The 22591-nt window shown below is 33.4% G+C and overlaps 1 non-coding gene across 1 annotated transcript; it reads left to right on the forward strand.

The window, feature by feature from the left end:
* The first annotated feature begins 16949 nt into the window (after window positions 1-16949).
* LOC126005134 (small nucleolar RNA SNORA51) lies at window positions 16950-17082 on the forward strand. Its single transcript, XR_007494308.1, has one exon. It is a non-coding gene; the product is annotated as a small nucleolar RNA SNORA51 (small nucleolar RNA).
* The last annotated feature ends 5509 nt before the right edge of the window (window positions 17083-22591 follow it).

Below are 22591 nucleotides of genomic sequence, written 5' to 3' on the forward strand. Positions count from 1 at the left end.
TCTCCATCCCCATGGGCCTGCTTCTAAGTGATTCTTTCAATCTTGCTCTTATGTAATCTTCTCCTGGTTGCAGCCTCAGTCTTCACAGACATTAGACCTTAATCAAGTTGTTACTGACAGTAACAGGAGCTGTGCTGTAGAAAGCAGAAGTACTGAAACCTGTGTTTTAACATTTACTGTTCTTTGTTTCTTCAACTCTCATAAATTGTTCAATTGCAAAACTATTGTAGTGCTTTGAATGCTCTGACATTTTAAATAAGTATGATAAATGCTTATGTATCTCATTGATTCTACTGTCATATTTTTCAAGTCATAATAAGAAATTAATAGTTGTGAAGTCCATTGGTGAGACACTCCTCCTAAGTACTTAGTGATTTTTATAACAAATATCTGGGAAGAATTTTATGAGAAATTTATGTGGCAAAGGATATAACTCAGTTGTAGAGCACAAGAACATCATTAAAAAAGAAACTTCCAGAGCTAAAAAGTATATGTGATCAAATCCTGCATGCCTGAAGAGTACCAACCAAAAGAGACCCCAGAAAAAATACCCTAAGACACATCCTTGTCACAACGACAAATTCAACAGATAGAGATAGAATTCTGAAAGCAGCAAGATCAAAAAGTGAAATTACATTCAAGGGAACATCCTTGAGATTTACAGCAGATTTTCAACAGAAACACTCAAGGCCAGAAGCAGTGGTGGGACATAGTAACAAAACTCAATGAAATAAATGCTTCACCTAGAAAACTATACCCAGCAAAAATCACTTTCAGGTTTGACGGAACAATACATGGTTTCACAGACAAACAACAGCTCAGAAACTTTACAGTCTCAAAACCAGTCTTAAGAGAAAAACTGAAAGACCTAATTTAAGACAAAACTGAACAAAACACACCAAATTTCGATATAAAGATGGCATTAAATCCCAGGACAATTCTTTCTCTCAATGTCAATGGACTAAATGCACCAGTTAAGAGACACAGAGTGGCTAAATGGATCAAAAAAACTCAATCCAACCTTCTGCTGCCTACAAGAAACACACCTGAATAGTCAGAACAAACATAGACTCAAAATAAAAGGCTGGAGGAAAATTATCCAAGCAAACAACACCCATAAAAAGGCTGGAGTGGCAATAATAATATCAGATGATGCAAACTTTATACACAGGAAAGCTGTAAGGGACAAATATGGACATTTTGTATTAATCAAGGGATACATACAGCAGGAAGAAAAATAAAAGACATTCTTGCAATAATAATTTTCTGACACAAAAGAGAGATGCTGTGGAAGTTACAGCTCACCATAAATAGGGATGAGTTTAGTTAGAGAAATAACTACATTCTGAACTATCCTAATAATGAGAATGTATGAGGGAAATAGAAAGCCTGTCTAGAGTACAGGCGGGGGTTTGGTGGGGAAGAGGGAGATTTGGGACACTGGTGATGGAAATGTTGCACTGGTGATGGGTGGTGTTCTTTACATGACTGAAACCATTATACAATCATGCATGTATCAAGGTGTTTAAATAAAATATATTAAAAAACTTGAATGTCTGCAAGATGAATCTTTTGAAGCTTCAAAACTACTTTGACAAATCTCTGATATTATGCAAATTTCCTTTTAAGTATAACACAGATGTTAAATTACTTTTGAAAAATACTACAATAAATTTAAGATATTCATTTCTCAGCATATTCAACTATTTTCAAAATTATTTGTCTGGTCTTATGAGTTCAGAATAACATTCTACTACTAGAGATCGTAATTTTTGACTACTTTTACTGATGATGTCTCTTCTCTCAACAAAAATATTGGGAAATTTAAATTATTTTAGTTATAGTCCCACCACTAACTTCTTGAATTATTTTGTAAGGAACAGATTAAAAAAAATTCTGTTATCCCAGCTGATCTGCTATTTGGGATACTCTACTTTAGGGTGTTCTAAGGGATGTCACAAGCAATGTTATTGGTTGGTCATGAGTTAAAAAGTAATCACTATGGAAGCATAATTTTAGATATGATAATACTCTTAGATAATGCAACAGTGACCAAGGCTTATTTTAGACAGTTTTTTTTAATCATAGTCAAAGAAAAGGAAAGTTAAATGCACTTTTGAGACATTTTAGAATACTATTTTTGCGAATACATATTAGTTTTTACTTTCAAGTTTTTAAGATTTATCTTTGGCCATTAAGAATAAAGTGATAGGTATAGGTATTTTTGAGGAAAAGGAAGGTATTTTTGATGTATTGGCCAAATTAGTTTTTACAATGTTCAGAGAAACTGCTGTCAAGCTGCTCAATTCAAATGATAAGAGCTATTTTGTTCATATATATAGATATATAGATATATAGATATATAATCCCTGGCAAGCAGAATATGATCTGTCTTAACACTTATATTCTCCCTGCCAAAGCACATGCAGTATGTTTGGACATATGGTCTAATTTTTATGATCTCTTAACCTTTATTTATACCATATACTTCATGGCAGAAATAATCACTTGTAGTCTTGAGTTGCTAGGAAAAGGCCCCATCTGGAATCTCTGAAAAAGAAGATTACTTCACAAAAGAAAACTTTTATTTAGAAATATAATTTAGTTTCACTCTTGGATGATCTTAACCTAGTGTAATTAGTTGGAAGAAAATTTTGGGAATTTTTTCTATGTTTTATCTAGGGCTAATGCTCTATTAAAAAGAAAAAAGAAAGGGGTGAAGAGAGAGCACAGCAAGTCAGACATTTACTATATACATAGCTAAACTGGCTTTGATCCACAGCACTCCTTTTAGTTCCCTAGGCCCTGCCAGCAGTGATTCCTGAGCACAGAAGTAAGACCTGCATACAGCTGAGTGTGCCCACAAATAAACAACAAAAGAGTATTAAGTAACTAGTGCAGTGTACCAAACTTACTTAGAAAGTATTTTTTACTTCTTGGTTATAAAAATTCTGAACCACATTTGCATAAATGACAGATGTGTGAGGATTATGTATGATTCAAGTAGTGAACCCTAAGAAACAATAGGTTGAAATAGGACAATAATTAATTTGTTTATATAAAAAAGCCCACAGTTACAAAGTATGCAGCTGTCTAAATTTCTTTATTTATTATTTATTTGATTTTTGGTGCCAGTGCTATTCAAAGCTCACTCCTGCGTTTGTGGTTAAGATTACTTCTGGGCATGCTAGAGGGCCATATGTAGTGCCAAGGCTCTAACCAGGGTCAATCACATACCAGCAAGCTCCTAAACCATTGTTCTGTCTCTATAGACTTAGTATAAAAATTCTATTATGTATGGAATCCTATAATATTTTTTCTGAATTTTTACTGTTTTGATTTAAATACACTGGTTTACAGTACTTTTAATTATATTTTTCACAAGTAAATTGTTCCAACATCAGACCCATCACCACAGAGCTTGCTTCCCTATACCAATGTCTCAAAAATCCCCTCACAGATACCCCCTCTTATATGTAAGCCCAGTTCTTTATAAAAAAAAAAAAAACAACCTTCCATTTCAAGGATTTTGGTCATTTGTTGTTCCCTTAATGCATTTTTATACCTGATATATTAGAAATTTTTTCTTATTATTTTAGAAATAGTGACAAACTCCCACAATTCTACAAAGTTGAATGAAAACGATGTTAAACATGTTTTCAGAAATTGTGCATTTCTTTTTTGTGGGCATATAAATTAAAAAAATTAGCAGTGTGAATAATTATATTATAATTCATTTTATAATGATGAAATAGATAAATTCAATAAATAATTTAGTAAGAGTGAATAAAAGAAAATTAAGACAATTTTAAGAGAAAACTTAAATATATGTATAAAATTATGAGCTTGTTTTCTCCTACAATATGAGCATACTTTATGCTATTATAATACTTAAGTATCTGCAGATTCTGACAAAAAAATCTCTATAGAAAATGAGGACTGGAAGGTCCAGCTCACATTATGAAGCTCACCACAAAGAGTTGTCAGTGCAGTTAGAGAAATAACTACACTGACAACTATAATAACAATGTGAATGAATGAGGGAAAAAGAAAGCCTGTTTCAAATACAGGCAGGGGTGGTGGGGAAGAGGGAGATTTGGGGCATTGGTGATGTTGAAATGTTGCACTGGTGAAGGTGGGTGTTCTTTATATGACTGAAAACTAACTACAATCATGTTTGTAATCAAGGTGTTTAAATAAAGATATAAAAAATCTCTATAGATACAAAATCACTTGAATAAACAGTCAAATCAATAAAAATAAAACATTAATTGATTGAGAAAACACAAAGTTCCTTATCAAATTAATAATAGTAACCTTTCTTAATGTTCTAGAGAGATTATGTGTAATGTGTGGATGCCGTACAATGACGTACAATGACAAAGTGCTTAGTAATCTGTTTTCATTTAATGAAGATTTTGTTTCCTTGCATAATTAGTTTCAAGGCTATGAATTCCCTAAGTTGTTGCATTTCATGAAGCTTTATAATATTTTTCCTATCTTAATCATACTCTATATGGATAGAGTATTCTTAGTAGCATGTTCATTTTATTCAATGTTTTAATTTTATCTCACCATTCTCTTCTGACTTGTAATATCATTTCAAAGATCTTATGGCATTTTTTGCTAAGTTCCTTTTAGATCTTGTTGATTTTGGTATTCCATCTCTATTTCTGACTTTTTTTTAATTCTGATTATAATGTGTCTTTGAGTGTTTCTATTGGTTTATTTGAATTGAGACCCTCTTTAATCTTGAAGTCACCTACTGAGAGTGTAGTATAGAAATAGGTAGAGCCTTTGCATTATTATTTGCATTCATCAGTCTTGTTCTATGCATGTTCTGGTTGTTTGCTGTGCTGAGAGTGAGTTCTCAGATGTGAAGAAAGGTCATTGGTAAGGCATGTAGCGTAGGCTGGTACAACTCACATAAAGCAGTGGGAGACCTGTTTTAAAATCTAAAAGAGGCCCCAGGATATCAGCAAGGAGATTAACCTAGCATATGGGGTTGAAGAGCAAGCAGAGATTCAGAAGATCTGATGTTGGCTGACTTAGAAAACAACACAGCTGGTCAGGAGAGCTCTGTTCTATAATTGATACAGGATCCTCTCTGTTTAATATAGGTCTTAATTCTCTTGTCATTTCATCTGATTTGCAAAAATTAAGAAGAAATTGACTTCACTTGGTTTTTGTACAGTGAGGTCCTCTTTCAATATAATATTTTTAACTATTATTAAACAAATTAGTCCCTGAGGTCACCTTTACCTCATTCTCAATCTTGAGAAATTTTATTACTTTATAATTACATTTAAAATTTAGAATAAGTTTAATCAAATTTTAAATCTTGATTGGGAAATTCACTTCTAATTTTTAATTTCTGAATACTTAGTTAAGTCTAGCTTTTAAATTTTGTCAATTTTGCATTTATTAATATTCCCAATAATAACCAATTTAGTATTATTAATGTGATAACATTTTAATACATACATTCAAATAAATTTTACTATACCATTGTATCCAACTTGTTAACTTGTGCCTAAAATTAGTTACAAAGAGACCACTATTTATCTCTTAATGTAATCTTTCTTTTTCTTTTTTTTCTTTTGCTCTTTGGGCCACACCCAGTGACACTAAGGCTATATGCTGAGAAATCTCTCCTAGTTTCGGGACCATATGGGGATGCCAGTGGATCTAATTGTGGTTCATCCTAAGTCAGCACGTGGAAGGCAAATCTCCTACCACTTGCTACTGCTCTGGCCCCGTCTCTTGATGTAATTTTTAAGTACATCTATTATATTTATTTACTTTTGTTTGGGGGCCACACCCAGAGTTGAGAATGTTCATGCTCTCATCTCAGAAAAGTACTCAGGTAACACATGGTGCTAGAGATATGGCCAATCTAGTTTGGCCATAGTATGGCAAATGCCCTATACCTATATAGTCTCTCTACCTTCTATATTATATATCTAGAAAAATTTAATGGTAAAACATCTATAGATTCTTTTATTTATTTATTTATTTATTTATTTATTTATTTATTTATTTATTTTTAGTTTTTTTGGCCACACCTTGTGATGCTCAGGGTTTACTCAGAAATCGTCCCTGGCTTTGGGGATCGAACTACAGTTCTAGGTCAACTGCTTGCAAGGCAAACACCACTGCTCTGTACCACCACTGCACCACTGCTCTGGCCTTAGGTTCTTTTATTTTTATATTGACAACTTTTGTCTTATTCTTTTTCTTTAACATGGAAACATCACAATTTATGCTTTCCCCCAAGGATTCAAAATATAGTTTATATCAAAGAAAACCTTAATATGTATGTATTTTCAGATCTGGCTTTTATAAATAGTGCTTTACTGAACATAGATGCCAACAACAAATGAGTGGCTAAAGAAACAGTGGTGCATCTACACAACCAAGTACTATGCAGCTTATACATGCCTATACATGCCTATACATGGAGACTATTATGCAGAATAAAATGGGTTGGGGGAGAGGAATAGACAGAATAATCTCACTCATTTGTGAGATATAAAAATAAAACAAAAGATAATATGATAATAATACCCAGAATCTATAGAAACTAATATCAGAAGGTCCAGCAAAGATAGAAAGCTCATCACAAGGAGCAGTGAGTGTAGATAGAGTATGGTCTACTGGGACAATGGTAGATGGAGCTGATATCTCTAGATAAGTTGAAATGGAATTGAAATGGAATTTCCATTAAAATGGAAGAAACAGTCAAGGCACCCCTTCACTAACAGTAGGGCAAACCAGAGTCAAAAAGGAAAGGGTCAGGAGAGAATGAGAGAGAATCAATATATCTGCCTTTGAGCTAGGAAGGGGTTGGTCTGGGAGAAGATGGAAATGGGAAATGGTGATGGTGACAGGAATGGTGCATCGGTGAAGGATGGTGTACATTGTATGGTTAAACCCAACAATGAACAAATTTGTTATCATGGTGCTTAGATAAAGCAATTAAAATGAAAACAAATAAATATTTTTTTAGTCAGTGTAAAACTACAAAGTTATTCAGGATTGGATTTTTTTGCATACAATGTTTCAACACCAATCTCTTCACCAGTATCTGCTTCCCCCATCCATCTTTGCTTCCCACACACCATCTGCCTGCTTCTACAAGAGGTACTATTTTTCCCCCTTTTCAGTTCTTGCACTATGGCTTACAGTGCTATCTTGAATAGGGTTTCATACCACTTTATTTTCAACCACATTTCACATCCATTCATCCTCCTGGTTGAATGCTTTCATCTACCAACCATTACTTTATCTCTGTCCAAGCACCCAGCCCCTTCAGGTGGCATGATTCTTATTGAGCACCTGTTTTCATTTTCTTTGTTTTCACTGTCTTTGGGATTTTTATTCCATCATTATGTTTCTTTATGCCCAAGAGCCCAAAAACAAAATTGAAAAACAACATTTGTACTTTTATGTTCCTGCTGACACTACCCAAAAGAGCAAAAATCTGGAAACAAGAGTCCAAAAATAGATGACTGGATAAAGAACTAGGGCACATATATACCAAGAAATATTTTTCTGCCACAAGAAAATATAAAATTAGGCAATTTGATGCTATATGGCAGAACCTGGTGAGAATTATGCTGAGTGAATTTGTTATAGAGGATATAGAGATGCATGCTTTTCTCCCCTGGTTTTGGGGCCACATCCAGCTGTGCTTTGGCTTACACTTCTGTTCTCAGGGTCCTAAGGATATATTGCATGCAAAACAACCTCTCTGACCACTGTACTATTATTTCAGTTACAACTCATGTTTTTTAAGTAAACTGTTTATTTCCTGTGCTATTTTTATTTCATTAACATTTTTTACTGTTTATTATTCATTATTGCTATATGTAAGTTGTATTATGCTTAGACTTGATTTCCGATTTTCTTTTTTACTTTTTTTTTCTTTGAACTTATTATTTTTTTAATTTTTATTTTGATCATAGTGGCTTACATATCTTTCACATTAGTATTTTAGGTACATATTAACATTGTATCAGGGGAATGCCCACCAGCAAATTTGTCCTCTCCCCAATTTTCTTTATAACTTGGAGTAACTGTTATTTCTCCTCAAAATTGCAAATGTATTAAAGACTTTAAAATCTCTTCAAAGCATTTTTTTTGCTAAATCCACAGGTTGTTTTTTTTTTTTTGGGGAGGTCACATTTTTTGGTGAGTCAAGGTCTCTAAGGTCATATATTACAGGAAACTACGCATGGCCCAAACATGCAAGGTATATTATCAACTACCAACTGAATTATGTTTCTTGCCTTATCTAATAACTTTTAATAGGTGGTATTTTTATTACCATAGTGTTTAAATTTTCTATTTTTTGCTATATTTTTTATTTCATAATTCTTGTTCTAATTTTTATACTTTTCTATGGGTTACTTGGAAAATATTGTTTTATGTTCAAATATTTAGTATCTTCTTATTATCCTTTTTATTTCTAGTAAAATTCTATTGTTTAAAAACATAACATAGAGGACTGGAGATATAGTAGAGCAGCAGCAGGTAGGGTAGGGGTACTTGTCTTGCATGCAGCCAACTTGGATTCAATATCCAGCATCCCATATGTGTCCCCCACAGGAAGCATACCCCCAAAACAACAACAAATATATACCATGTAATGTACTTTTAATCTTTAAAAATTGGTAGGGTAGGCATATGTGGATGAGGTATGAATAATAAAACACATGCCTTACATGTGTGAGGTCATGAATTCAGTCTCTACTGGTATACATCAAAACACTGAATGGACACACCTCGTGGCCAATGTATGATCAAACTTTACATAAAGAAATGTATGATCAAACTTTACAAGAAGAAAAATGAAGTATGAAGAGGAGTTCTGTCATATCAATTCTCTAAATTTATATTTTATGACTTGACTAATTTAGTGTCTTCCTGATTTCTCAGTTATTAAACATAGTGAGTTAAAGCCTTCCATTGTTATTTTGTAATTTCCTATTATAAAATTCTGTCAAAATTTTTGATTTAAGTTAGATAGCTACATTTTTGGTGAATATTATGGAGTTTAAAAATATTTCTTTTTTTTTTTTTTTTTTTGGTTTTTCGGGCCACACCCGTTAGATGCTCAGGGGTTACTCCTGGCTACACGCTCAGAAATTGCCCCTGGCTTGGGGGGACCATATGGGACACCGGGGGATTGAACCGTGGTCCTTTCCTTGGCTAGCGCTTGTAAGGCAGACACCTTACCTCTAGCGCCACCTCGCCGGCTAAAAATATTTCTTAGGATTGAGCTCTTATATTCATAGTTAATAATTCTCTTGTATAGTGTTTGCATGGTATTAGTTTCTAATTTTAATATTTCAATTTTTATGTCTGTATAATTAATTTTCTTATTTTTTTTATCAATTGCTTATTTATTTACTTATCTTTGGACCACAGTCAGTGGTTTTTAGGGTTATTATTTTTCCTGACATTTGTCTAGATAACTTTCAGCAATGTGATGTTGGTGTTAAAACTCAGGCTGGCCACACACAAGACAAATACTTTAACTCAGCTATTCTGTCATGGTTTCTCTATTTATGCCTATTTTAAACAGCATAAAAATCACACTATTCTAAATAACTGCTATATATCTTATGTGCATAGATAAAAATTAATTATTGGTAAAATTATTTTAGTTATCTTACTATTGTTTTTCTTTATAACATACAAAATGTTTTATTAACAGAACCTAACATTTTAGCTTGCAGCTATTTTCTTCTAATATTTAAAATCTATTATTCACTTATATTATCTTTCCATTATTTATATTGGAGTTTAGTTGTCAGTTTTAATTTTACCTTTGTAAATGATATATATTTTAACTCTGCCATATTTTCATCTCCTTGAATTTAAATTCCATAAGTTATATGTTGTAATTACTATTAATTTTATTTTTATTGATCCTACTAGAACTTTTGAATTTCACATTTGTCTTGATACTTTTTTAAGTTCTCAAACAACCATCATTATTATTTCTTTAATTACTGATACTATCCTATACTCTACTCTCAATTCTATATGTACTTAAACATTTTACTGTATTACAGATTATTCATTTCAGGGGGTTGGAACACACCTGGTGATGCTCAGGTGTTACTCCTGGCTATGCTCTTAGGAATTGTTCCTGGCTTTGGGGACCATATGAGATGCTTGGATCAGGTCTGTCTTGGATCAGCCGCCTGCAAGGCAAACACCCTACTACTGTGCTATCACTCCGGTCCTGATACAATCTTTTATATATTTTATGCTTATATATCTCATGTTTAATTGTTTTTATTATTCTTTATTTTAGATTATAACCATTCTGCTGTATCTCTTTTTTATATTTGATGTCTTTATTTATTTTTTGCATTTTTTCTTTATTTAAACATCTTAATTACAAATATGATTGTGATTAGGTTTCAGTCATATAAAGAACACCCCCCCTTCATCAGTGAAACATTCCCACCAACAATGTCCCAAATCTCCCTCCATCCCCCCCCCCACCCCCACCAGTACTCTAGACAGGCTTTTCAGTTCCCTCATTCATTCACATGATTATGGTAGTTCTCAGTGTAGTTATTTCTATAAGTGTACTCACCACTCTTTGTGGTGAGCTTCATGAAGTGAGCTGGAAGTTCCAGCCCTCCTCTCATTGTCTCTGAGGATTGTTGCAAAGATGACTTTTATTTTTCTTAAAACCCATAGATGAGCGAGACTATTCTGCCTCTCTCTCTCTCTCTCTCTCCCTCTGACTTATTTCACTAAGCATGATAGACTTCATGTACATCCATGTATAGGAAAATTTCATGACTTCATCTGCTTTATCTTTTGTTATTAACTTCATATACTAATGTATTATCTTTAGTCATTGGATATATATTTAATCCACTTGTATACTTTATATTTATTAATTTGTATTTTCTTTATGAAATTTTATATATTTATATATTTCTAATATTTTGTTAATTTTTTATCTTGTCACCTTTGGACTTGACTGTTAATACATTTTAAATACATAAAATGTGCTTTAGAGAAAAAATATGTTAGTTTAGAATTACTATGTTTTTACATAGAGGCACTCTGTCTTCTTTAGAAAAAATGGGTAAAGTCATTTTTATTTTAAATAGAGTCCAAGTGAGTATAGACTTATGCCTTTTTGAAAGTTTAGAAAGTATTTATGTATGTTTTTATTCTTAAAATATAATCTTACATTGAAAACTTTGATATTATATGTTTTATATAATCTAAACTCTATCATTGTAAGAATCTTGAATATAATTCTTGTTTTCAGAGCCTTTCTATCTTCTTTTTTTACTTCCTATGTCATTAAATAACTCAACAAGTACTCAGTGAGAACTTTAATGCAGGTTTCAGTTTACTAAATATTCCTTCACTTTTGAATTTTGCTCTAGATGTCTTAGCTATTGTGAAAACCTTGAACTTTAAGTTTTATATCCTCAGCCTGGTGAAAATATCAAAAGTTCTTTTGGACTTTTTTCTCTTAGTCATACACTTATTCTTAGATTCTCAGCCTCTCATCTAAACCAAAAATATAGGCATGCCATAAGCAGAAAAGAAATTCACAAAACATATCCACATACTTCTCTGCTATGTCTCTGCTATATATTTATCTTTCTCTCTAAAATTCTTTATTTATTTAAAGAATATAGTGTGTAAGGTACTGGATTTCAAAATATTTGTCTGATACTAATAGATGTTTTATTTCTTTAATTCTTATCTTAAAAATATTTTTAACTTGGGACTGGAGTGATAGAAGAGCAGGTAAGGTGCTTGCCTTGCATGTCGAAACCTGTATTTTCTTCCTGGCACTCTATACAGTTCCCAACAAGAGTAGTTTCTGAGTTTAGGACCAAGAACACTGCTAAGTGTAGGCTTCCAAAATTTTTTTTATTCAATTTGAGATGTATATTTGAGCAGATGATTCATATACATGAGACCATAGATTTACTATCAGAATATAAAAACTTTCAAATGGAAGTATTAGTTGTTTAGGGTCAGAGAAATAATACACATTTTAAACTGTCTAGCTTGAACTCAGCCAATCCTAGTTTGATCTCCATTCTGTATATAATCAGAATATTGCTAAGAATAAACATTGAGTTCAGGACCAGGATTAGCTCCTTAGTAGTTTCAACTGTCATACCCCAACAAAATAGCTTGCCTACTGTATCAAGTCTGAAGAGGAGTGACCTATCTTATCTTTATAAAATTAATATTAATTTTTTTTTTGGTTTTTAGGCCACACCCAGTGACGCTCAGGGATTACTCCTGGCTATGCGCTCAGAAGTCGCTCCTGGCTTGGGGGACCATATGGGAAACCGGGGGATCGAACCGCGGTCCGTCCAAGGCTAGCGCAGGCAAGGCAGGCACCTTACCTCTAGCGCCACCGCCCGGCCCAATATTAATTTTTTATTAATGTATGTATATTCAGTCAATGATGAAAATTCTAGATGCTCATTATAGCAATATTCAATGGTATAAAAATGAAGTTATCCATATTTATGAAGTTCGGTAATGAAAAAATATAACTATAGTTGTGGTATAATGATTATAATAACACAATATTCATAATAAAAGGCAAAATACAGTATTTTATTTAATACAGCTCGCAATTTCATACTAAGCACAAAATTAATCCACTGTTATTGGAAAAAATGCCGGAGAATGAACCAGCATGAGAAAATAAAACCTACCTTAACTTTCTAGTTCAGGAGGTAAATTAAAGCCTGAAAACTGATGATTTAGGCTGGAGTGATAGTATAGCAGTAGGGCTTTTGACTTGTATGTAGCCTACCTGGGACAGACCCAGGTTCAATCCCTAGCATCCCATATGGTCCCCCGAGCTTGCCAGGAGCGCTTTCTGAGAGCAGAGCCAAAAGTAATTCTTGAGCACAGCCAGGTGTGGCCCCAAAACCAGAAAAAAAAAAAACCAAATTTAATATCTTTGTTTTGTAATGTTTTCCTTTGTAAAAAAAAGTTATACTGGTACACAGCCATACTCATACTTAATATAACAGTCTTGCACAACTTGCAAAACCAAATCTTTGTATTACATACTAAACTATAGAAATAATTTGCTGATATCTTTCTTCAACATTATTTAAGAACATATTATTTTTCTTTTATCAGAATACTTGGTTTTGGTAAATAAAAATTTTAGAATATCTTCCAAAATTAATGCCTTTTTGTGGCTATTTTAAAGTAATCTTCATTGGTTTATATCTGAGCCTTTTACTTTTGTGTTTGCTGTTTTAAATTACCATTGCTTATATTGAATGTTGAAGATTCATATACTCTCTGCAAAATTTTTGTTTCAAAAGTGTCATATTTCTCTTAAAAGTGACAATTTCCTATTGATTTTGTTCACTTTAGGAAAAATCACATCTGCTAATGCTTAGGACTTATTCCTGGCTCAAGGATCACCCCTGATAAGGCTCAGGGACCAATATGTGGTTCTAGGGATTGAACTAGACAGCTGCCTACAAGGCAAACACTACCTGTTGTGCTATTGCTCCACGTCCTACCTCTTGAATTTTGATGAAATTATTTTGGCTATTAAACTTAGGTGCCTCAAAATTTTCATTCTAACTTGTAAATCTGTTTTGTAAAATCTTATAAAACTATTTTGTTATCTTTAAAATCTGTTTGCAATTCTGAGGCCCGAGAGATAGCACAGCAGTAGGGCATTTGCCTTGCACGCTGCCAATCAGGATGGGCAGTAGTTTGAATTCTGACATCCCATATGGTACCTTGTACCTTCCAGGAGTGACTGACTGCAGATCCACGAATAACTCCTGAGCACTACCGGGTGTGATCCTAAAACAAAACACAAACAAAATCTGTTTGCAATTCTCACTCAAATGCAGTGACCTGAATGGAAGAAAAAAAAATTGAAGTAAACATTGAAGAGGGAAACAACAAATTAGTAGTAGGGAAATCCTCTAGTTCACCACCTCTTTTGTTTTAGTTTCATTTTATTTTGGGTATTATACCTGGCAGTGCAGGGCTTATTGCTGTCAGACTCAAGAAACTATGTATGCTTGCTGGGGATAAAACCTATGCTGGACACTGCAAGGCAAGTCATCTACCCACTATTTCACAGGACATACACCTCCAGTTTTGAAAGGTAATATAGATGTTGATATAAACCAATTATGTTTTTGTTTGTTTGCTTGTTTTTGGTTTTTGGGCCACACCCGGTGACACTCAGGGGTATTCCTGGCTCTGCACTAAGAAATTGCTCCTGGCTTGGGGTACCATATGGGATGCCAGGGGATCGAACCACAGTCCATGCTAGGACAGCGCTTGCAAAGCAAACTCCCTACTGCTGGGCCACTGCTCCAGCCCCAATGGCACTTATACCTGTTAACCATAGGTTTTCACATAGATAATTTATTACTTCCATTGATTTATTTAATAGAATGGTATTCCTGTGATGTCAGATTATACTATAAAATGTAACATTAATAATTTATTCCTTTGATTGCACAATTATTGATATAATTTTGAGTGAACATTCTTTCACATTCTTTCCTTGACTAGCAAAATATTTGCTGCCTTTGAAGAAATAAGATATAAAATTTCAGTGTTTTTCTTGCTATGCTCATTGGAACACTGAATATTATTATTATTCTGATTATTGAGATATCACTTCTATGCAACATTACTAACTGCTGGTTTTTAAAATACATACTCCTACAGCTAGAGTTGGATTATTAGAAAACAAAATGAATTTCAGAAAATAATGAAAGAATAAAAAATAAAATTCACTCAGTTTTTTCACAGGTCCTGAATTATGTTCCAAAATTCCAAATAGATGACTAAATCATTTGATTAATTGAACACATTTTCTAAGAAATATATATAGGTATTAATAAATATATGTAAATGATTTGGTATATCAAAATTAAGGAGGAATGTAGTAAACAATGCATACTTACTAAAAGTTACCAAGACATTTTATTATTTTAAAATGTTATTTTAGTCATTATGATTTGAAATATTAATGATAGACTTTTATGTTAACATTTTTCTAACTCCACAAGGTCCTCTAGAATGTCTGCTTCTACAGTAATGTGGAAGGCTACAAAGTCAGTATGCATTCCTATACACAAACAAGGAAATAGAACAGACATTTTTAAGGTGAAAGATTTATATCAGAAAACAATGAATCACTACTAAGAGAAACTAGAAGATAAAAGGAAATGAAAATGCATCCCTCCTTCATGAACTAGAAGAATTATATTGTCAAAATGACAATCCTACTCAAAATACTATGTACAGATTCAAAGCTGTTTCTATAAAAATACCCATGCCACTTTTAAAAGACAAATCAAATGTTGCTGATATTCAGATGGACTAATAAAATCCCATAAATAATAAAAAATATCTGAGGAAAATGAAGATCTTTATTTTCTCAATGTTAAATTATAGAGTAAAGCTATTTTAAATAAGATAGTATGGTACTCAGACCAGTGAAATAGAATTGAGAACTCAGTCATAGATCTTAAAGTAAATAGCCTGCTTTGTTAAAGTGAGTATGAATTGGAGCAAGGAAAGCCTCTTTAACAAATGGTATTGTGAAAACTGGTAGTTATATCTAAAACAAAACCAAACTGTGATCCTTATCTCATGCATGCATTAATGTGAAGTCAAAATTTATTAGAAACTTCAAAGTCAGACCAGATTAATAAATTATATACAGTAAACATAGGCATAACCCATCATGACATTGAATTAGAGGCATCTTCAATAATTCAATACCATTGGCCAAACAGATGCAAGCTAAAATTAACAAAGGAAATTATATCAAAGAAACTTTTTTTTTTTGATCCTCAAAAGGAAAAATAACCACAATCAATAGACAAACTGCAGATTGGGAGAAAGTAATTAGATACACTTTAATGACAAAGGATTAATACCCAAAACATTACAAAAAAAACAACAACAAACCCTTGTAGGGGCCAGAGCTATAGTACAGCAGTTGGGCATTTGCCTTGCACGCAGCTGACCCAGAACAGAATGTGGTTCCATCCCCCCACATCTCATAATGTCCTCCGAGCCAGGAGCGATTTTTGAGCACATAGACAAGAGTAACCCCTGTGTGTCACAGGGTGTGGCCCAAAAACCAAACCCTCCCAAAAAAAAGTTCTTGTAAAATTTAGCAAGAAAAGGACAACCACCATATTAAATAATGGGAGAAAAGATGAAGAGAAATTTTCTTCAAGATATACAGGTGGCTAATATATACATTAAAATCATCTGATCATATATAATCAAAGAAGTGCAAATCAAAATAACTATGAAATATCTCACACCACTGAGACTGAACACAAAGAACAAACAACAATGAGCAACAACAATAACAAAACAGTGTTTGTATAAATGTGGTGAAAAAGAAATGCTTATATATTGCTAGTACAAATGTAAATTGGTTCAAAATATTTGGAAACACTTCTAGAGAATCATTTCTGATAGATGTAGAGTTTTTAATAGTTTGTTATTTTGTGAATGGAACTAAACTTGATTTGTAATCTGGAAAACTATAATTTGGAAGCAAAAGGGATTTGCATATTTGATGTAACTTGTATCATAACATCCACAAACATTGTCTACTTTATAACTTGTTAATATACCTTCAGAGAGAAATAATATTTTATTAAGAAAATAGAATTAGAATATAAATATATAAAATTAGAAATTATATATATAATTAGAAAGCCTGTCTAGAGTACAGGCCGGTGTGGGGTGGGGAGGAAGGACACTTGGATATTGGTCATGGGAATGTTGCACTGGTGAATGATTTTTTGTATATATATATATATATATATATATATATATATATATATATATATATATATATATATATATATATATATGTTAAAAAATCAAAAAAAAAAAAGAAAAGATAAAGCCTCCCAATTCTTACCACAGGCTATGTTCTTTACACTGACTGTATAGAAAGAGGAGGTACAGTAAATGCACCCCATATACACCTCAACCCAGGCCCTTTGCCTGGTCTGTATTTTAAATTGGGAGAAAAAAAGAAAATATAATTAAATTAATATTCTAGCAATATGGTCACTTTGCATATTAGAAGAGTCTAAAATACAATATCTTGTATTTTTAAAATAGAACAAAAGAAAATATTTGATACACTGAGAAAGTTTCTGAGGCTGAAGGACAGATAACCTGTGTTATCATAATTCAGAATATAATATAAGGTGAAAAAATCAAGAGCATCAGGAACCAAAAGAAGTTGCAAGAAAAAAAAAAAACAAGTTTCTCCCCTCAGACTATAAAATAATACAATAATATAAATAATATAAAATGTGGTCATAAAAACACCTGACATTGAAATCGGGTTCAGAACAGTGAGAAAATTTAGATTTGCTGCTTTCATTCACTGAACTAGTGGTAAACTGTGGTAAAAGCCTGAGGAATATAATACTATACTCATATCATAGATTACATGAATGAACTTTCTAGATTTGTTCCATGTACTACCTACAGAATTTGATTAGGTAATTTTGACTTTCAAATGTAGAAAAAATACCCTCTTATTATTTATTGCAAAATTTATTTACAATTAGTATCCATCAACAAATGATTTATAGTGTTTCTGTATTCATTTTTACATAGTCCTTGTTCAAATTTTCACCAGGAAATGACAAATCTCTATAATACTTTCTAAGTTAAATTTCTTTTTTTTAATGCCCTACCCACTGTATTATCACTTTGGTTCATCTGTGTTCATATTTTAAATAATATATTTATTTAAGCTCATAATTACAAGTATGTTTTAGTTGGGTTTTAATTATAAAAAAAGAACACTCCCTTCACTAGTGCACCCTTCCTACCATCAATTTCCCCTTCTATGTCCATCCACATTCCATGCATGGTTTTGACACAGGCATTCTACTTCTCTCACTCACCATCATTTTCATAATTTTTAGTGTAGTTATTTCTCTAACTGCACTCACTACTCTTTGTGGTAAGCTTCATATTGTGGCCAGTCCTTCTAGCCCTCATCTCTATTGTCTCTGGGTTTTATTACAATAATATATCTTATTTTTCTTAAATCCCAAAGATGAGTGAGATTATTTGGTGTCTATCTCTATCCCTCTGATTTATTTCACTCAGCATAATAGTTCCCATGTCTATCCATTATAGGAACATTTCATGACTTCATTTTTCTGAAGGCTACTTAGTATTCCATTGTGCATACTACCAAAATTTCTTTAGTCACTATTTGTTTTTGGGCATCTAAAACAATGGGGTTGTTTGGGTTGTATCCAGATTCTGTCTATTGTAATTAGCTTGCAACGAATATAGATGTTCATAAGGCATTTTTGTATTATGTTTTTGTGTTCCTAAGGTAACTTCATAAGAGTGGAATAGATGGATTATATAGGCGCTCAATTTCCAGTTTTTGGAGGAATCTCCATATTGTTTCCCAGAAAGGCTGGATTAGACAGCATTCCCACCAGCAGTGAATGAAGAGTTCCTTTCTCCCTAAATCCTGCCAGCACTGATTGTTCTTGTTCTTTCTATATTGTGCCAGTTTCTACGGTATGAGATGCTACCTCACTGTTGCTTTGATGTGGAGTGATCACTTTGCTAGTAAGGTGGAGCATTATTTCATGTGTCTACTAGCCATTTGTATTTCTTCTTTGAGAAATTGTTCATTTCCTCTCCCAATTTTTGATAGGGTTAGATATTTTCTTATTAAGTTCTGTCCGTATTTTGTATATCTTTTTTTTCATAGTATCTTCTTTTATATAAGCTGCTAGATTAAAGCTATGCATGACTACATTTATTTAAAATATATACAATTGTCTACAGTGACAGGAATTTGAACTGTCAGGGGTTTGTAGAAAGGGAATAGGAAAAGGCTTCTATGGATATGAAATTCTCAAAATAGAGAGTGGTGATGGTCATACAATTATACCAGTGTCCTAGAATCAAGTAAATCTTATGGCATGTGAATTAATATTTTAATAAAACTTTTTTTTGGGGGGGGGCTGGAGAGATAACACAGCGGCGTTTGCCTTGCAAGCAGCTGATCCAGGACCAAAGGTGGTTGGTTCAAATCCCGGTGTCCCATATGGTCTCCCGTGCCTGCCAGGAGCTATTTCTGAGCAGACAGCCAGGAGTAACCCCTGAGCAACACTGGGTGTGACCTAAAAACCAAAAAAAAAAAAAAAAAAAAAACAAACAAAAAACAAAAAACACAAACAAAACTTTTTTTAACAACTTTATTACATACATGATTATGTTTGGGTTTCAGTCATGTAAGGAACACCACCAATTTCCAGTGCAACATTCCCATCACCAGTGTCCCAAATCTCCCTCCTCCTCACCCAACCCCCACCTGTACTCTAGACAGGCTTTCTATTTCCCTCGTACATTCTCATTATTAGGATATCTTATATATTATCCCCTTATCTGATAGATATTGGGATAATAGTTCCCCTCATTCCATGGGAGGACTTTGTATTCTAGTCACTATTTCCTTTGAGGTAAAGAAGCTTCTCAGTTTAATATAGTCCCATTTGTTTATGTCTGCTTTCATTTGTTTAGAGAGTGGTGTTTCCTCCTAGAAGATGCCATTAGTCTCAAAGTCATGGAGTGTTTTACCTATGTGTTCTTCTATCTACTTTATGATTTTGGATTTGATATCAAGATCTTTAATCCATTTGGATTTGACCTTTGCAGTTGGTGTTAGATGGTGGTCATAGTTCACCTTTTTGCATGTGGCTGACCAGTTGTCACAACACCACTTGCTGGAGAGATTTTTCTTGCTCCATTTTGCGTTTCTTGCCCCTTTATCAAAGATTAATTGATTTTATGTCTGGGGAACATTTTCTGAATACTGAAGTTTATTCCATAGATCTGAGGGTCTGTCTTTATTCCAATACCATGCTGTTTTAATGACTATTGCTTTGTAGTACAATTTAAGGTTGGGCAAGGTGATGCCTTTCATATTCTTTTTTCAAAGGGTTGTTCTAGGTATTTGTGGTGTTTATTGTTCCAAATAAATTTCAGGAGTGTTTGATTTACTTAATTAAAGAAGTCATGGGTATCCTCAGAGGAAATGTAGTATCTCAGTCTGGTTTTGATATAACTGTTATTTTAGCTTCATAAAAACTATTTGGGAGTGTTTCTATTTCTTCAATTTACTGAAAGTACCTAAAAAGGATTGGTAGTAGTTTATTTTGAAAGCTTTGAAAGAATTCATTAGTGATTCCATCTGGTCCTGAGTATTTGTTTTTGGGAAGACTTTTAATTATCATTTTAATTTCTCAACAGTGAAGTGTAAGTTTAAATATGCTAGATTATCCTGATTCAACCGTGGAAGATTGTAAAATTCCAAGAAATTATTTATTTCTTCCAGGTTCTCATGTTTTGTGGCATAGAGTTTCTCAGTATAGTTTCTGATTAATCTTTGAATCTCTGTATTATCTGTAGTAATCTCCACATTTTTATTTCTAATCTTATTTATTAAGCTTCTCTTCCCCCTTTTTGAGTTTTACTAGTGGTTTATCAATCTTGTTTATTTTTTCAAAGAAGCAATTTTTGTTTTTATTGATCTTTTCCATTTTTTTAGATTTTCACTTCATTAATTTTTACTCTATGCTTTGTTATTTCCTTCAGACTACAAATTTTTGGTTAATTTTGTTGATCATTTTTCAATTTTATAAGCTACTTTTTAATGTAGACCCCTTCTTTCTTCCAGATGTGTGCTTGCAAAGCTATAAATGTTCCTCTTAGTATTACTTTTGCTGTGTCCCATAAATTCTGATAATTTGTGCCTTCATTCGCAAATTTGGTTAGGAATCTTTTGATTTTTCTCTCTGATTTAGTCTCTAACTCACTGGTTGTTCAGTAGTGAGCTGTTTGATTTTCAGGTGTTAAAGTTTTTATTCTTTAACCCTTGTATTTTCATCGCAATGTGATTTGAGAAGGTAATCATATAACTTTTACCCTCTTAATTTTATAAAGTTATATTTTATGGGGCAGAATGTGGTCTATCTGGAGAATGACCCTTGTACATTGGGGAAGAATGGGAATCCAGTTTTCTGGAGATGGATTGCCATATACGTATATTTTATATTTACATATAATATTACCTATATGTGTATATATATATATATATATATATATATATATATATATATATATATACTAGGGCAATTTCTTCCATTTCTCTTTTCAGAGCTAGTATATTCTTGTTGGGTTTCACTCTGGTTTACTTATCAAGGGGTGACAGGGTGAAGTTAAGTTCCCACTATTATTGTGTTGCTATTCATGTCTTCTTTCAGATTTGTCAACAATTATATTAAATATCTCGGGCTGGGAAGGTGGCGCTAGAGGTAAGGTGTCTGCCTTGCAAGCGCCAGCCAAGGAACGGACCGTGGTTCGATCCCCCAGCGTCCCATATGGTCCCCCCAAGCCAGGGGCGATTTCTGAGCACATAGCCAGGAGTAACTCCTGAGCATCAAACGGGTGTGGCCCTAAAACCAAGAAAAAAAATATCTTGGAGGTCTTTCATTGAGTGCAAATATATTTAGAAGTGTGATTTCTTCCTGTTTTACATACACCTTCATCATTACAAAATGTTCATCTTTGTATCATAAAGTTTCTAAGTCTCAAGTTCATGTCTGCGAGTGTCCTGTAAGCCCCCCGAAGGGGCCCGGCCAGCAGAGAGTGAACGAGAGGCTCACGAACAGCTGCACCTTTATTTTGCAAGGCTCAGATCACGACCACACCTGTAAGAAATCTAAGAGAGGTTAATATCAAATGACCCAATACAGTAAAACCGTTCAAAGGCGTTTTAATGTGATGCTGCATCCTCTTATATAGACAGGGCAAAGGGGGGCAGGCAAAAGGTAATGTCAATCATTCTTTTGGCGCGCAGGCCACTTCATTATTCCAAATAAGGTATAAACATAGTTCAGGTTGGGTGGAACAAAAAAATACATCATTCTCCAAATATGGAAGGTGGGCAGTGGGACAGGGGGCAAAACAACTTGCAAGTCATGCTAGATTAGCAGTTTCTATGGAAACACCTTGTGACCCTGGGTAGGGTCTGCTGACCACATTCCCGAGCTCTTAACAGATTTATGGTGGGGCAAGTTCTTAAGAAATAACTTTGTAAAAACAATGTTGCAAAGAACAATAATGAATACCTTGTTAACTCAAGTATGCAGGCCAGGGGAGTATAGCCTCATTCCTGGGAGTGGTACCAGGCTGTGTTCCTCTCCCCTGGGCTAAGAAGTTATTTATTACTTTTGTGGCTGCTTTTTTTCTGCTGGCTCAGGGGCTTTGTAGCAAAACAGCATGTAGGCAGTTTGCAGGTGCAAAACTGGAAAATGGCAGAGAGGCTTTTGCAAAATGGCCACTGTCAAGTCACAGTAACCAACACATGTCGTTTTGTTTTATTATAGCCACTTCAGCTTTTTTAAGAGGGTTGTTTTCTTGGATGATTGTCCTCCAACCTTGGATTTTGAGTCTATGTTTGTTCTGATTTGTTTAAGATGTGTTTCTGATA

Source organism: Suncus etruscus, chromosome 3 (assembly GCF_024139225.1).
Source record: "Suncus etruscus isolate mSunEtr1 chromosome 3, mSunEtr1.pri.cur, whole genome shotgun sequence".
NCBI lineage: Eukaryota > Metazoa > Chordata > Mammalia > Eulipotyphla > Soricidae > Suncus > Suncus etruscus.